Source organism: Denticeps clupeoides, unplaced genomic scaffold, assembly GCF_900700375.1.
Source record: "Denticeps clupeoides unplaced genomic scaffold, fDenClu1.1, whole genome shotgun sequence".
Taxonomy (NCBI): Eukaryota; Metazoa; Chordata; class Actinopteri; order Clupeiformes; family Denticipitidae; genus Denticeps; species Denticeps clupeoides.
The window spans coordinates 17845-33849 of record NW_021629985.1 but is presented as its reverse complement, the minus strand read 5'-3'; the positions used below and the strand labels follow the sequence as shown (position 1 = coordinate 33849).

The following is a 16005-nucleotide window of genomic DNA, read 5'->3' as shown; positions in this document are numbered from 1 at the left end:
AATACAACAAATAAAGTGCACACCTTCTAGAGGCAATGCAATACTGGGTCGATGAATGGAGCGGATGGAGCAGGCCCTATTGCCGACTCCCTGTTCTAAAAATCCGCTTAATATGACATATCAGATATTAAACTGACATCAGGGTGCGTAGCACCTGAAGGCCGAGGGCTGGAAAACCCCACCTAATCGATTCAGCTCCAAGCCTGTGAATGATCGTTGTAGAGCACACACAGACAAAGAAACCTGAAGAGAAGTTAAAAAAAAAAAAAAAAAAGAAAAAAAGGCGGGAAAACATATCAAAGAAGAAAAAAATACCCCTTAACTTACTTTAAAAAAAAGTTAACAAAGTGATGTAAATACTTTCATTTTAAAAGTTTTCAATAGTTAAAGCTTACTGCACCTGGCATTCCTACGTAGTCTCCCATCCAAGTACTAACCAGGCCCAGGCCTTCTTAGCTTCTGAGATCAGACAAGATTGGGCAATCTTCAGCTGGCATGTCTGTAAGCAAACCCTGCTTGAAAATCTTGGACTTTAAACAAAAGGGCTTTGAAAACATTATAAAGTGCGAAAACTCCCGCTTTAACTGTCAAATTATGATGGAGAAAAGGCAAAAAAGCTAACAAAGCCATGTAAATACTTTTATTTTAAAAGTTTTTCAATAGTTAAAGCTTACAGCACCTGGTATTCCCAGGTAGTCTCCCATCCAAGTACTAACCAGGCCCAAGCCTTCTTAGCTTCTGAGATAAGACAAGATTGGGCATTCTTCAGCTGGTTTGTCCGTACACAAACTCTGCTTGAAAATCTTGAACTTTAAACCAAAGGGGCTTAAACACATATCAAAGAGTGAAAACTCCCGCTTTACTGTCAAATTATGATGGAAAAAGGCAAAAAAAGCTAACAAAGCCATGTAAATACTTTCATTTTAAAAGTTTATCAATAGTTAAAGCTTACAGCACCTGGTATTCCCAGGTTGTCTCCCATCCAAGTACTAACCAGGCCCAAGCCTTCTTAGCTTCTGAGATCAGACAACATTGGGCATTCTTCAGCTGGTTTGTCTGTACACAAACTCTGCTTGAAAATCTTGAACTTTAAACCAAAAGGGCTTTGATAACATTATAATGTGTGAAAACTCCCGCTTTACTGTCAAATTATGATGGAGAAAAGGCAAAAAAGCTAACAAAGCCATGTAAATACTTTTATTTTAAAAGTTTTTCAATAGTTAAAGCTTACAGCACCTGGTATTCCCAGGTAGTCTCCCATCCAAGTACTAACCAGGCCCAAGCCTTCTTAGCTTCTGAGATCAGACAAGATTGGGCATTCTTCAGCTGGTTTGTCCATACACAAACTCTGCTTGAAAATCTTGAACTTTAAACCAAAGGGGCTTGAACACATATCAAAGAGTTAAAACTCCCGCTTTACTGTCAAATTATGATGGAGAAAAGGCAAAAAGTTGGAGTGGTAAGCTTTTATTTGCAATACAACAAATAAAGTGCACACCTTCTAGAGGCAATGCAATACTGGGTCGATGAATGGAGCGGATGGAGCAGGCCCTATTGCCGACTCCCTGTTCTAAAAATCCGCTTAATATGACATATCAGATATTAAACTGACATCAGGGTGCGTAGCACCTGAAGGCCGAGGGCTGGAAAACCCCACCTAATCGATTCAGCTCCAAGCCTGTGAATGATCGTTGTAGAGCACACACAGACAAAGAAACCTGAAGAGAAGTTAAAAAAAAAAAAAAAAAAAAGAAAAAAGGCGGGAAAACATATCAAAGAAAGAAAATACCCCTTAACTTACTTTAAAAAAAGTTAACAAAGTGATGTAAATACTTTCATTTTAAAAGTTTTCAATAGTTAAAGCTTACTGCACCTGGCATTCCTACGTAGTCTCCCATCCAAGTACTAACCAGGCCCAGGCCTTCTTAGCTTCTGAGATCAGACAAGATTGGGCAATCTTCAGCTGGCATGTCTGTAAGCAAACTCTGCTTGAAAATCTTGGACTTTAAACAAAAGGGCTTTGAAAACATTATAAAGTGCGAAAACTCCCGCTTTACTGTCAAATTATGATGGAGAAAAGGCAAAAAAGCTAACAAAGCCATGTAAATACTTTTATTTTAAAAGTTTTTCAATAGTTAAAGCTTACAGCACCTGGTATTCCCAGGTAGTCTCCCATCCAAGTACTAACCAGGCCCAAGCCTTCTTAGCTTCTGAGATAAGACAAGATTGGGCATTCTTCAGCTGGTTTGTCCGTACACAAACTCTGCTTGAAAATCTTGAACTTTAAACCAAAGGGGCTTAAACACATATCAAAGAGTGAAAACTCCCGCTTTACTGTCAAATTATGATGGAGAAAAGGCAAAAAAGCTAACAAAGCCATGTAAATACTTTCATTTTAAAAGTTTTTCAATAGTTAAAGCTTACAGCACCTGGTATTCCCAGGTAGTCTCCCATCCAAGTACTAACCAGGCCCAAGCCTTCTTAGCTTCTGAGATCAGACAAGATTGGGCATTCTTCAGCTGGTTTGTCCGTACACAAACTCTGCTTGAAAATCTTGAACTTTAAACCAAAGGGGCTTGAACACATATCAAAGAGTGAAAACTCCCGCTTTACTGTCAAATTATGATGGAGAAAAGGCAAAAAGTTGGAGTGGTAAGCTTTTATTTGCAATACAACAAATAAAGTGCACACCTTCTAGAGGCAATGCAATACTGGGTCGATGAATGGAGCGGATGGAGCAGGCCCTATTGCCGACTCCCTGTTCTAAAAATCCGCTTAATATGACATATCAGATATTAAACTGACATCAGGGTGCGTAGCACCTGAAGGCCGAGGGCTGGAAAACCCCACCTAATCGATTCAGCTCCAAGCCTGTGAATGATCGTTGTAGAGCACACACAGACAAAGAAACCTGAAGAGAAGTTAAAAAAAAAAAAAAAAAAAAGAAAAAAGGCGGGAAAACATATCAAAGAAAGAAAAATACCCCTTAACTTACTTTAAAAAAAGTTAACAAAGTGATGTAAATACTTTCATTTTAAAAGTTTTCAATAGTTAAAGCTTACTGCACCTGGCATTCCTACGTAGTCTCCCATTCAAGTACTAACCAGGCCCAGGCCTTCTTAGCTTCTGAGATCAGACAAGATTGGGCAATCTTCAGCTGGCATGTCTGTAAGCAAACCCTGCTTGAAAATCTTGGACTTTAAACAAAAGGGCTTTGAAAACATTATAAAGTGCGAAAACTCCCGCTTTACTGTCAAATTATGATGGAGAAAAGGCAAAAAAGCTAACAAAGCCATGTAAATACTTTTATTTTAAAAGTTTTTCAATAGTTAAAGCTTACAGCACCTGGTATTCCCAGGTAGTCTCCCATCCAAGTACTAACCAGGCCCAAGCCTTCTTAGCTTCTGAGATAAGACAAGATTGGGCATTCTTCAGCTGGTTTGTCCGTACACAAACTCTGCTTGAAAATCTTGAACTTTAAACCAAAGGGGCTTAAACACATATCAAAGAGTGAAAACTCCCGCTTTACTGTCAAATTATGATGGAAAAAAGGCAAAAAAGCTAACAAAGCCATGTAAATACTTTCATTTTAAAAGTTTATCAATAGTTAAAGCTTACAGCACCTGGTATTCCCAGGTAGTCTCCCATCCAAGTACTAACCAGGCCCAAGCCTTCTTAGCTTCTGAGATCAGACAACATTGGGCATTCTTCAGCTGGTTTGTCTGTACACAAACTCTGCTTGAAAATCTTGAACTTTAAACCAAAAGTGCTTTGATAACATTATAATGTGTGAAAACTCCCGCTATACTGTCAAATTATGATGGAGAAAAGGCAAAAAAGCTAACAAAGCCATGTAAATACTTTTATTTTAAAAGTTTTTCAATAGTTAAAGCTTACAGCACCTGGTATTCCCAGGTAGTCTCCCATCCAAGTACTAACCAGGCCCAAGCCTTCTTAGCTTCTGAGATCAGACAAGATTGGGCATTCTTCAGCTGGTTTGTCCGTACACAAACTCTGCTTGAAAATCTTGAACTTTAAACCAAAGGGGCTTGAACACATATCAAAGAGTGAAAACTCCCGCTTTACTGTCAAATTATGATGGAGAAAAGGCAAAAAGTTGGAGTGGTAAGCTTTTATTTGCAATACAACAAATAAAGTGCACACCTTCTAGAGGCAATGCAATACTGGGTCGATGAATGGAGCGGATGGAGCAGGCCCTATTGCCGACTCCCTGTTCTAAAAATCCGCTTAATATGACATATCAGATATTAAACTGACATCAGGGTGCGTAGCACCTGAAGGCCGAGGGCTGGAAAACCCCACCTAATCGATTCAGCTCCAAGCCTGTGAATGATCGTTGTAGAGCACACACAGACAAAGAAACCTGAAGAGAAGTTAAAAAAAAAAAAAAAAAAAAAAAAAAAGAAAAAAGGCGGGAAAACATATCAAAGAAAGAAAATACCCCTTAACTTACTTTAAAAAAAGTTAACAAAGTGATGTAAATACTTTCATTTTAAAAGTTTTCAATAGTTAAAGCTTACTGCACCTGGCATTCCTACGTAGTCTCCCATCCAAGTACTAACCAGGCCCAGGCCTTCTTAGCTTCTGAGATCAGACAAGATTGGGCAATCTTCAGCTGGCATGTCTGTAAGCAAACTCTGCTTGAAAATCTTGGACTTTAAACCAAAGGGCTTTGAAAACATTATAAAGTGCGAAAACTCCCGCTTTACTGTCAAATTATGATGGAGAAAAGGCAAAAAAGCTAACAAAGCCATGTAAATACTTTTATTTTAAAAGTTTTTCAATAGTTAAAGCTTACAGCACCTGGTATTCCCAGGTAGTCTCCCATCCAAGTACTAACCAGGCCCAAGCCTTCTTAGCTTCTGAGATAAGACAAGATTGGGCATTCTTCAGCTGGTTTGTCCGTACACAAACTCTGCTTGAAAATCTTGAACTTTAAACCAAAGGGGCTTAAACACATATCAAAGAGTGAAAACTCCCGCTTTACTGTCAAATTATGATGGAGAAAAGGCAAAAAAGCTAACAAAGCCATGTAAATACTTTTCATTTTAAAAGTTTTTCAATAGTTAAAGCTTACAGCACCTGGTATTCCCAGGTAGTCTCCCATCCAAGTACTAACCAGGCCCAAGCCTTCTTAGCTTCTGAGATCAGACAAGATTGGGCATTCTTCAGCTGGTTTGTCCGTACACAAACTCTGCTTGAAAATCTTGAACTTTAAACCAAAGGGGCTTGAACACATATCAAAGAGTGAAAACTCCCGCTTTACTGTCAAATTATGATGGAGAAAAGGCAAAAAGTTGGAGTGGTAAGCTTTTATTTGCAATACAACAAATAAAGTGCACACCTTCTAGAGGCAATGCAATACTGGGTCGATGAATGGAGCGGATGGAGCAGGCCCTATTGCCGACTCCCTGTTCTAAAAATCCGCTTAATATGACATATCAGATATTAAACTGACATCAGGGTGCGTAGCACCTGAAGGCCGAGGGCTGGAAAACCCCACCTAATCGATTCAGCTCCAAGCCTGTGAATGATCGTTGTAGAGCACACACAGACAAAGAAACCTGAAGAGAAGTTAAAAAAAAAAAAAAAAAAAAAAAAAAAGAAAAAAGGCGGGAAAACATATCAAAGAAAGAAAATACCCCTTAACTTACTTTAAAAAAAGTTAACAAAGTGATGTAAATACTTTCATTTTAAAAGTTTTCAATAGTTACAGCTTACTGCACCTGGCATTCCTACGTAGTCTCCCATCCAAGTACTAACCAGGCCCAGGCCTTCTTAGCTTCTGAGATCAGACAAGATTGGGCAATTCTTCAGCTGGCATTGTCTGTACAGCAAACTCTGCTTGAAAATCTTGGACTTTAAACCAAAGGGCTTTGAAAACATTATAAGAGTGCGAAAACTCCCGCTTTACTGTCAAATTATGATGGAGAAAAGGCAAAAAAGCTAACAAAGCCATGTAAATACTTTTATTTTAAAAGTTTTTCAATAGTTAAAGCTTACAGCACCTGGTATTCCCAGGTAGTCTCCCATCCAAGTACTAACCAGGCCCAAGCCTTCTTAGCTTCTGAGATAAGACAAGATTGGGCATTCTTCAGCTGGTTTGTCCGTACACAAACTCTGCTTGAAAATCTTGAACTTTAAACCAAAGGGGCTTAAACACATATCAAAGAGTGAAAACTCCCGCTTTACTGTCAAATTATGATGGAGAAAAGGCAAAAAAGCTAACAAAGCCATGTAAATACTTTCATTTTAAAAGTTTTTCAATAGTTAAAGCTTACAGCACCTGGTATTCCCAGGTAGTCTCCCATCCAAGTACTAACCAGGCCCAAGCCTTCTTAGCTTCTGAGATCAGACAAGATTGGGCATTCTTCAGCTGGTTTGTCCGTACACAAACTCTGCTTGAAAATCTTGAACTTTAAACCAAAGGGGCTTGAACACATATCAAAGAGTGAAAACTCCCGCTTTACTGTCAAATTATGATGGAGAAAAGGCAAAAAGTTGGAGTGGTAAGCTTTTATTTGCAATACAACAAATAAAGTGCACACCTTCTAGAGGCAATGCAATACTGGGTCGATGAATGGAGCGGATGGAGCAGGCCCTATTGCCGACTCCCTGTTCTAAAAATCCGCTTAATATGACATATCAGATATTAAACTGACATCAGGGTGCGTAGCACCTGAAGGCCGAGGGCTGGAAAACCCCACCTAATCGATTCAGCTCCAAGCCTGTGAATGATCGTTGTAGAGCACACACAGACAAAGAAACCTGAAGAGAAGTTAAAAAAAAAAAAAAAAAAAAAAAGAAAAAAGGCGGGAAAACATATCAAAGAAAGAAAATACCCCTTAACTTACTTTAAAAAAAAGTTAACAAAGTGATGTAAATACTTTCATTTTAAAAGTTTTCAATAGTTAAAGCTTACTGCACCTGGCATTCCTACGTAGTCTCCCATCCAAGTACTAACCAGGCCCAGGCCTTCTTAGCTTCTGAGATCAGACAAGATTGGGCAATCTTCAGCTGGCATGTCTGTAAGCAAACTCTGCTTGAAAATCTTGGACTTTAAACAAAAGGGCTTTGAAAACATTATAAAGTGCGAAAACTCCCGCTTTACTGTCAAATTATGATGGAGAAAAGGCAAAAAAGCTAACAAAGCCATGTAAATACTTTTATTTTAAAAGTTTTTCAATAGTTAAAGCTTACAGCACCTGGTATTCCCAGGTAGTCTCCCATCCAAGTACTAACCAGGCCCAAGCCTTCTTAGCTTCTGAGATAAGACAAGATTGGGCATTCTTCAGCTGGTTTGTCCGTACACAAACTCTGCTTGAAAATCTTGAACTTTAAACCAAAGGGGCTTAAACACATATCAAAGAGTGAAAACTCCCGCTTTACTGTCAAATTATGATGGAGAAAAGGCAAAAAAGCTAACAAAGCCATGTAAATACTTTCATTTTAAAAGTTTATCAATAGTTAAAGCTTACAGCACCTGGTATTCCCAGGTAGTCTCCCATCCAAGTACTAACCAGGCCCAAGCCTTCTTAGCTTCTGAGATCAGACAACGATTGGGCATTCTTCAGCTGGTTTGTCCTGTACACAAACTCTGCTTGAAAATCTTGAACTTTAACCCAAAGGGCTTTGATAACATTATCAATGAGTGAAAACTCCCGCTTTACTGTCAAATTATGATGGAGAAAAGGCAAAAAAGCTAACAAAGCCATGTAAATACTTTTATTTTAAAAGTTTTTCAATAGTTAAAGCTTACAGCACCTGGTATTCCCAGGTAGTCTCCCATCCAAGTACTAACCAGGCCCAAGCCTTCTTAGCTTCTGAGATCAGACAAGATTGGGCATTCTTCAGCTGGTTTGTCCATACACAAACTCTCCTTGAAAATCTTGAACTTTAAACCAAAAGGGCTTGAACACATATCAAAGAGTTAAAACTCCCGCTTTACTGTCAAATTATGATGGAGAAAAGGCAAAAAGTTGGAGTGGTAAGCTTTTATTTGCAATACAACAAATAAAGTGCACACCTTCTAGAGGCAATGCAATACTGGGTCGATGAATGGAGCGGATGGAGCAGGCCCTATTGCCGACTCCCTGTTCTAAAAATCCGCTTAATATGACATATCAGATATTAAATTGACATCAGGGTGCGTAGCACCTGAAGGCCGAGGGCTGGAAAACCCACCTAATCGATTCAGCTCCAAGCCTGTGAATGATCGTTGTAGAGCACACACAGACAAAGAAACCTGAAGAGAAGTTAAAAAAAAAAAAAAAGAAAAAAGGCGGGAAAACATATCAAAGAAAGAAAATACCCCTTAACTTACTTTAAAAAAAAGTTAACAAAGTGATGTAAAAAAACTTTCATTTTAAAAGTTTTCAATAGTTAAAGCTTACTGCACCTGGCATTCCTACGTAGTCTCCCATCCAAGTACTAACCAGGCCCAGGCCTTCTTAGCTTCTGAGATCAGACAAGATTGGGCAATCTTCAGCTGGCATGTCTGTAAGCAAACTCTGCTTGAAAATCTTGGACTTTAAACAAAAGGGCTTTGAAAACATTATAAAGTGCGAAAACTCCCGCTTTACTGTCAAATTATGATGGAGAAAAGGCAAAAAAGCTAACAAAGCCATGTAAATACTTTTATTTTAAAAGTTTTTCAATAGTTAAAGCTTACAGCACCTGGTATTCCCAGGTAGTCTCCCATCCAAGTACTAACCAGGCCCAAGCCTTCTTAGCTTCTGAGATAAGACAAGATTGGGCATTCTTCAGCTGGTTTGTCCGTACACAAACTCTGCTTGAAAATCTTGAACTTTAAACCAAAGGGGCTTAAACACATATCAAAGAGTGAAAACTCCCGCTTTACTGTCAAATTATGATGGAGAAAAGGCAAAAAAGCTAACAAAGCCATGTAAATACTTTCATTTTAAAAGTTTTTCAATAGTTAAAGCTTACAGCACCTGGTATTCCCAGGTAGTCTCCCATCCAAGTACTAACCAGGCCCAAGCCTTCTTAGCTTCTGAGATCAGACAAGATTGGGCATTCTTCAGCTGGTTTGTCCGTACACAAACTCTGCTTGAAAATCTTGAACTTTAAACCAAAGGGGCTTAACACATATCAAAGAGTGAAAACTCCCGCTTTACTGTCAAATTATGATGGAGAAAAGGCAAAAAGTTGGAGTGGTAAGCTTTTATTTGCAATACAACAAATAAAGTGCACACCTTCTAGAGGCAATGCAATACTGGGTCGATGAATGGAGCGGATGGAGCAGGCCCTATTGCCGACTCCCTGTTCTAAAAATCCGCTTAATATGACATATCAGATATTAAACTGACATCAGGGTGCGTAGCACCTGAAGGCCGAGGGCTGGAAAACCCCACCTAATCGATTCAGCTCCAAGCCTGTGAATGATCGTTGTAGAGCACACACAGACAAAGAAACCTGAAGAGAAGTTAAAAAAAAAAAAAAAAAAGAAAAAAGGCGGGAAAACATATCAAAGAAAGAAAATACCCCTTAACTTACTTTAAAAAAAAGTTAACAAAGTGATGTAAATACTTTCATTTTAAAAGTTTTCAATAGTTAAAGCTTACTGCACCTGGCATTCCTACGTAGTCTCCCATCCAAGTACTAACCAGGCCCAGGCCTTCTTAGCTTCTGAGATCAGACAAGATTGGGCAATCTTCAGCTGGCATGTCTGTAAGCAAACTCTGCTTGAAAATCTTGGACTTTAAACAAAAGGGCTTTGAAAACATTATAAAGTGCGAAAACTCCCGCTTTACTGTCAAATTATGATGGAGAAAAGGCAAAAAAGCTAACAAAGCCATGTAAATCCTTTTATTTTAAAAGTTTTTCAATAGTTAAAGCTTACAGCACCTGGTATTCCCAGGTAGTCTCCCATCCAAGTACTAACCAGGCCCAAGCCTTCTTAGCTTCTGAGATAAGACAAGATTGGGCATTCTTCAGCTGGTTTGTCCGTACACAAACTCTGCTTGAAAATCTTGAACTTTAAACCAAAGGGGCTTAAACACATATCAAAGAGTGAAAACTCCCGCTTTACTGTCAAATTATGATGGAAAAAAGGCAAAAAAGCTAACAAAGCCATGTAAATACTTTCATTTTAAAAGTTTATCAATAGTTAAAGCTTACAGCACCTGGTATTCCCAGGTTGTCTCCCATCCAAGTACTAACCAGGCCCAAGCCTTCTTAGCTTCTGAGATCAGACAACATTGGGCATTCTTCAGCTGGTTTGTCTGTACACAAACTCTGCTTGAAAATCTTGAACTTTAAACCAAAAGTGCTTTGATAACATTATAATGTGTGGAAACTCCCGCTATACTGTCAAAATACGATGGAGAAAAGGCAAAAAAAGCTAACAAAGCCATGTAAATACTATCATTTTAAAAGTTTTTCAATAGTTAAAGCTTACAGCACCTGGTATTCCCAGGTAGTCTCCCATCCAAGTACTAACCAGGCCCAAGCCTTCTTAGCTTCTGAGATCAGACAAGATTGGGCATTCTTCAGCTGGTTTGTCGGTACACAAACTCTGCTTGAAAATCTTGAACTTTAAACCAAAGGGGCTTGAACATATATCAAAGAGTGAAAACTCCCGCTTTACTGTCAAATTATGATGGAGAAAAGGCAAAAAAGCTAACAAAGCCATGTAAATACTTTCATTTTAAAAGTTTTTCAATAGTTAAAGCTTACAGCACCTGGTATTCCCAGGTAGTCTCCCATCCAAGTACTAACCAGGCCCAAGCCTTCTTAGCTTCTGAGATAAGACAAGATTGGGCATTCTTCAGCTGGTTTGTCCATACACAAACTCTGCTTGAAAATCTTGAACTTTAAACCAAAGGGGCTTGAACACATATCAAAGAGTTACAACTCCCGCTTTACTGTCAAATTATGATGGAGAAAAGGCAAAAAGTTGGAGTGGTAAGCTTTTATTTGCAATACAACAAATAAAGTGCACACCTTCTAGAGGCAATGCAATACTGGGTCGATGAATGGAGCGGATGGAGCAGGCCCTATTGCCGACTCCCTGTTCTAAAAATCCGCTTAATATGACATATCAGATATTAAATTGACATCAGGGTGCGTAGCACCTGAAGGCCGAGGGCTGGAAAACCCCACCTAATCGATTCAGCTCCAAGCCTGTGAATGATCGTTGTAGAGCACACACAGACAAAGAAACCTGAAGAGAAGTTAAAAAAAAAAAAAAAGAAAAAAGGCGGGAAAACTGTTGGAAAATGTATATAAGTTATCATGCTATTAACCTTTACTACCTTGGCGATGGAGCGTCTACCAAAGAGACAACCCTACATGCAAATTATAAGCTTATTTGGTGTGATCCTGTGATGAATGTACCGCCCTATTATTGAATAAAAAGAGAGGAAGCGGAAGAGACGGCAGAGCTTTTTGGAGGCTGCTGTATTGGTCGTCTCTGATCGCTCTCCTTGCAAGTAAAAGAACTCAACTTCTTCGTGTCATTCTTCTCTGGTTTATAAGTGTTGGAACGGCGTACAACTCTAACATTTTATTGGTCCTTCGAGCCGGATTCCAAGACACCAAAGGACTCCAGCGGACGGGACGGATACCAGGAAATCCTTGGCCAAGGCTGACTCCTTAGTAGGGGTCAGAGACAGACCCCTTTGGGGACTGGGAGGCCGACCCGTCGGTTGGGATCAAGAGGTTACTTAAAGGAAACAAACCCTGGGTATTCTAGACTCTGGCAGGTAACGAAGGCAGTTAAATTCCGTGGGGGGGCGGACCCCTCCCGTAAACGGTTAAAATCCGCGGGGAGGACGGACTCCTCTGTCAGTGAAAAGGAACGTTCAATAGTAAAATAAGTGATTTAAAACTCATACAGGTGTATGAGAGTGCGCGCGGGTGTGAGTGTGTGGATGAGTGGGGGTGAAAGTCACTAGACGGACACTCCATACAAAACCTCACAGGGAAGGAAACAGCGACCCCTCGTGGACGCAGAGGCAAGGTATTTCCACCCCAAATGATTTGAGGTAGAAGTGAAATACACCACGAGAGGAATTTTGATACGCTGTCCTGTGAACAAATACCAGTGTTTTAGGTTACCCCAGGTACAACACACTGGCCCAAATTTAGGTCAAAATGGGTAAGAGATCCAGTAAACCAGATCCGAAAGAAGAACTAAAAAGGGAAAAGACAAAAGATGAATCCGTTAGATAAATGGATAACAAAATACAGGTTTGATGGACAATTGAGAGTAAAAAGCCTAATTGAGTTACAGGGAGTCATAAAACATACATGTAAAAATAAGGAGAAGCAAATGAAGCGAGAAGGGGTTGAGGCTTTAACACAGTGGATAAAGATAGCAGGAAAGAGAGAAGAAGGGGAGAGGAAGATAAGACAGGCTAGAGAGAATGCAGCACGTGAGGAGGAAAGGGAGAGAGAGGATCAGGCAGTTAAATTGATGGAAGTGGAGAAAACTATTCTGTTTCTCCGCAAAGAAGATAATGAAGAAACTGGAAGTAGGGGAAGTCAGAGGGAAGGGGTGCGTAGGGCTGACGAGGAAGGAGTAGGGGAGGAGGGGGCAATGGGGGCCGCTGGTGCAGCCACCAGCGCTTCCCTCTGTGCCTGCAGCTCCTCCCCTGTATCTGGATATGGGATATGGCATATCCACGCCATGCACATAGACAAACTGATAAGAACTAAAAGGAAAAGACAAACCTCTAAAAAAATTGACACCTTTTGGGAAAACACATTTTACACATACAGACACATTTTACCATGGAGGCGGAGGCAGAGGGAGACAGGGAGGACGCAGGGGAAGAAGAAGAGGGGGTGTCCAAGGACGAGGGTGGAACACACAGGGCCAATGGAGAGCAGGCTGCTGGTCCTGTGGGAAGGCTGGGCACATAGCCAGAGACTGTCTAGCAGGGCCGGGAGATAACACGGCATGACTGGAGGAGAAGAATTAGTAGGGAGTAGTAGGGAGATCAGTAAACGGGGGTACAACAATAGTCACTGCTTCTAAACCAGTTTGGGTGAGAGACCCCAAAGGAACATCATGTAAAACGTGTCCATCCTTTTTATCCCAGAATGCCCTGTTAATTTGCTGGGAAGAGACGGCTTACTTAAATTAGGTTTGGCACTCGTCTCCACTCCGTAACAGGTGTGGAGCTCATGCCCTCTGACGAACTACATGTTACCATGTGGTATAAAAACTCTCCTTGACCTGATCCAATATACGAAAAGAAATTGTCACGACTCACGCCAACAACCATAGTCATTCTTTATGTTTACTCGGACGGGCAAGGTAACGTGGTGGCGGGGGTCGCTTTACCTAGCAATGCTCCGGGTTGGTATCCACTGCACATCTCACTGTATAAAAACAGAGAGAGGAGTTGGAAGTCGTTGGGCACCATAGTTCAAGAAGGTGACAGCGCAACGGATTTGGGCAGACATGTGGGACAAATTAGAGCATAATTTGGAAATGGCTGTATTGGACAATACAGACCAAGACTGGAGTACATCCAGAAACCAGTGACATTTTCTGCTCACTGAAGAAGATGAAGATGAACTAGCACAAATCCCTCAATCATTGTGGTCACAAGGACCGTCTGATGTAGGACTGATAAAAGGAATTTTGCCGGTACAAGTCAGACCCAAAACAGAATATCGGCCTTGCATAAGGCAATATCCGCTTAAACCTGACACCCTAAAAGGCAAAACACCAGTGATACGTGACTTACAGCAAGCAGGGGTTATTATAGAGAGAGATTATTCCCCCTGCAATATACCTATATTTCCGGTGAAAAAGCAAGCTCCCTCGGTGGGATGGAGAATGGTGCAGGATCTGCAGGCAGTAAATGCTGCAGTAGTACAGCGAGCTCCGTGTGTGCCTGACCCACACACATTACTAAATTCCAAATTCTAAAGACCAGATGCGCAAATATTTACTGTGGTCGACATTAGTAATGCCTTTTTCTCCATTCCCATAGACCCAGACAGCCAATTTTGGTTCGCTTTTACATTTAAGGGGAAACGATACACCTATACTAGGCTTCCCCAGGGCTATTGCGAAAGCCCTACTATATATTCCCAAGCCATGCATGCCAGCATGTCCAAATTTCAACCACCGGGGGGAAGTCAGATTCTACTTTACGTTGATGATATATTAGTGGCTTCTCCGAGTCTAGATGCATGTAAAAACGACACTGTGGCCCTCTTAAATCACCTAGCTATAGAGGGGCACAAAGTTAGTAAAAACAAATTGCAATTGTGGAATCCACAAGTCAAATACCTGGGTCACCACCTCAGTGCAGGCGGCAGAACTATTCTAGAAGAACGGAAAACAGCGGTCCTACAGGCGCCAAAACCAATTACTAAAAAACAAATGATGTCATTCTTAGGATTAACTAATTATTGTAGAAGTTGGGTACCAAATTACGCTGAGATTACTTCCCCACTCACGGCTTTAATTTACACTGAAGACCTGAAAATGACATCACCGCTAAATTGGACGTCAGAAGCAGAAAAAGCTTTTTGTGATATTAAACAGGCGCTGACCTCCAATTTAGCTCTAGCCTTGCCAAATTATAGTAAACCGTTTATAGAAATGGTGGACTGCAAAGACAAATATATGACTTCTGTCCTAGGCCAACAACATGGAGACAAACTAAGACCGAGAGCATATTTTTCATCCAAATTAGATAGTGTAGCCCGCACAATGCCACACTGCGTGAGGGCGGTGATAGCGGCGTCGATGGCAGTAGAAGCAAGTGCCGGAATAGTTTTATTCCACCCATTGACCCTTAAGGTCCCACATGCAGTGGCTGCTTTACTACTGCAAACCAATATGATCTTTTTATCACCTGCAAGGCACCTCTCCTGCATGGCCACGTTGCTGTCACAGCCACATCTCACTATCAAACGATGCACCACATTTAACCCAGCCACATTGTTACCTTTACCCGATGACGGAGAATAACACGAACACACAGCTAAATCTAGATTAGATTTAAGTGACCAACCTTGCCTCAGGGTGAGGTAATATTCATCGATGGCTCTTCAAAGAAAAATTATTTGGGAAAAACATAAACGGGCTACGCCATGGTGACAGCAGTGATTAAAGCTGACAACTTACCATCGACTTTTTCAGCGCAAGCAACCAAAATAATTGCTCTAACTGAGGCTTGTAAATTAATGAAAGGGAAAGATGTTACTATATATACTGATAGCCAATATACATTTGCTCAGTACTGGCGGAATAGGGGAATGGTTACATCTACAGGAAAATACAAGTGCAGGACAGGAGTTCTGATGAGACACTCCAGCCTCTGTGTGTGGGTGTGTGCGTCTACACGCATTGGCAGACCTTATCTCTCTGGTATGTGTGTGTGTGTGTGTGTGGGGCCTATCTATCTCTCTCTCTCGTTTTGTTTTGGAACTCTTAGCAATAGATTTTACCGTCTGGGCATCAGAACAGCGATTTACAACAGGTCTCCACCTTATTCAGATTTAAAGGGAATATGGGAAATATTTTTAATTTACATTTTGTGTATCTTGTTTGTTTGTTTTCTTTTCTTTCTGAGAGTTTTAAAATTAAGTTTGTGAAAAACTGGGGAAAATATATACATTACATCTAAACTGTGCAATTTTAAATGAATATTGTACTGTTGTATGTACACTTTGGGTTCTTTTTTCTGGGTTTTGTGTTGTTTTATTTTATTTAAGAAGGGAGATTTCCCAACGGCTGCACTGTTTGCCTCTGTTACTGTGTCTTTGAATAAGGTCCATCACACCTACACTGACCTACACTGACACTCACGCTGAATACGAAGACATAACACACTGATACGCATCCCTCTGACAAGTGAATTTTTTCTTTTCTCATTGTTGATTCTAGTGCAGCCATGTAAAAGAAGCACAGTGGAAGACTGGAAAAAAAAAAAAAAAAAAGGCTTCACATTTATATTGTACTGTGGATTTTATTTCATTTCATTGTGTTGAATG

General features: G+C 40.4%; 7 pseudogenes; all 7 read right to left on the bottom strand.

Annotated features, from left to right (window-relative positions):
- Window positions 1-1224: 1224 nt before the first annotated feature.
- On the bottom strand, window positions 1225-1343 carry LOC114779149 (uncharacterized; annotated as a pseudogene).
- Window positions 1344-2417: 1074 nt separating this feature from the next.
- Window positions 2418-2536, bottom strand: LOC114779137 (uncharacterized; annotated as a pseudogene).
- A 1354-nt stretch (window positions 2537-3890) lies between these two features.
- On the bottom strand, window positions 3891-4009 carry LOC114779136 (uncharacterized; annotated as a pseudogene).
- Window positions 4010-5091: 1082 nt separating this feature from the next.
- LOC114779135 (uncharacterized) lies at window positions 5092-5210 on the bottom strand (annotated as a pseudogene).
- Window positions 5211-6295: 1085 nt separating this feature from the next.
- Window positions 6296-6414, bottom strand: LOC114779134 (uncharacterized; annotated as a pseudogene).
- A 1359-nt stretch (window positions 6415-7773) lies between these two features.
- LOC114779148 (uncharacterized) lies at window positions 7774-7892 on the bottom strand (annotated as a pseudogene).
- A 1071-nt stretch (window positions 7893-8963) lies between these two features.
- Window positions 8964-9082, bottom strand: LOC114779133 (uncharacterized; annotated as a pseudogene).
- Window positions 9083-16005: the final 6923 nt, after the last annotated feature.